Source organism: Salmo salar, chromosome ssa15 (assembly GCF_905237065.1).
Source record: "Salmo salar chromosome ssa15, Ssal_v3.1, whole genome shotgun sequence".
In the NCBI taxonomy this organism is placed as follows: domain Eukaryota; kingdom Metazoa; phylum Chordata; class Actinopteri; order Salmoniformes; family Salmonidae; genus Salmo; species Salmo salar.
Window position 1 is genome coordinate 67,989,775 of NC_059456.1, and position 1,885 is coordinate 67,991,659.

Here is a 1,885-nt window from a genome sequence, read left to right on the forward strand (position 1 = left end):
TGGCCGCTCGTAGGCTGAAGAATGTAGAGAGGCGTGCGCGAGAAAACATCAATACACACTGACTGAAACCCTTTTCCCAGTGACGGAGGCACCTTCTAGTACTAGACCTCCTCTCTACCCACTCTGTCCTTCTGCTGAGCCCCAAATGGGGTCTCCTTGCCCCCCCTCTCTCTCGCTCTCTCATTTCAATTTCTCTCTCTCGCTCTCTATATATATTACATCTGTCATTCCGCATGTGTTCTGCATGTCCAGAGCAGAGCTGGTATTAGCTAGAGGTTATGGGAAAACAGATAATTGGTGAATAAAATAGATTATGTTTTGCCAGAGGCCGAGAATAAACAGAATTAACATTTGTTGTTAAATGTTCATGTTCAAATACTGGATTTGTTTTGATTGTTACTGTTGTGCAGCTCTGGAACATTAGATAGTCAGCCTTTTTTCTACGAAAATGGAATGTTCTCTCTCTTTCTCATACACACACACACACACACACACAGTGTGAGAGCGAGAGGGGGAGAGAGAGACTCCCACACAGAGAGAGGGAGAAAGAGAAAGAGCAAGTCCTGTTAAGCACCATACCAATTGATCGCTTGAACACCTCAATGTGGTTGTACAGGTTTTTCTAAGCAGACCCGAAACTTCCACCAAGGCATGTCTTTCCAAGATATGCTGAGAAACTTGCGAGACCTGCATTTTGCTTTGACGCTGTTATTGTCTTGGTCACCATTATTAGTGAAAGGTACGTTACATAGTAAGAAAACATTAGGGTACATAAAGGAGAAAAGTAAAGTATTTATGATGCCCCGGAATGGTGTACATGGGTTTGGATATGGATATTGTAGGCTAATGCATGGGTAAGGATGTAAGGATGTAAGGATGCATGGGTAAGGATGTTCCTTTAAGAGATATAGGTAGCATGCATATGGTGTTGACACTCCGAATGCTGCCTTCGGTGGTAGAGGAAGAGAAAACAACTTCCCTATACATCATGCTTCTGCATCCTGATCACAAGCTTTTAGCTACAGTACCAGTCCAAAAGTTTGGACACACCTACTCGTTCAAGGGTTTTTCTTTCTTTTTACTTTGTTCAACATTGTAGAATAATAGTGAAGACATCAAAACTATGAAATAACACATAGTGAATCATGTAGTAAACAAAAAAGTGTTAAACAAATCCAAATATATTTCATATTTGAGATTCTTCAAAGTAGCCACCCTTTGCCTTGATGACAGCTTTGCACACTTTTGGCATTCTCTCAACCAGCTTCATGAGGTAGTCACCTGGAATGTATTTCAATGAACAGGTGTGCCTTGTTACATTTACATTACATTTAAGTCATTTAGCAGACGCTCTTATCCAGAGCGACTTACAAATTGGTGCATTCACCTTATGATATCCAGTGGAACAACCATTTTACAATAGTGCAACTAAATCTTTTAAGGGGGGGGGGGGGGGTTAAAAGGATTACTTTATCCTATCCTAGGTATTCCTTAAAGAGGTGGGGTTTCAGGTGTCTCCGGGAGGTGGTGATTGACTCCGCTGTCCTGGCGTCGTGAGGGAGCTTGTTCCACCATTGGGGTGCCAGAGCAGCGAACAGTTTTGACTGGGCTGAGCGGGAACTGTGCTTCCTCAGAGGTAGGGGGGCGAGCAGGCCAGAGGTGGATGAACGCAGTGCCCTTGTTTGGGTGTAGGGCCTGATCAGAGCCTGAAGGTACGGAGGTGCCGTTCCCCTCACAGCTCCGTAGGCAAGCACCATGGTCTTGTAGCGGATGCGAGCTTCAACTGGAAGCCAGTGGAGAGAGCGGAGGAGCGGGGTGACGTGAGAGAACTTGGGAAGGTTGAACACCAGATGGGCTGCGGCGTTCTGGATGAGTTGTAGGGGTT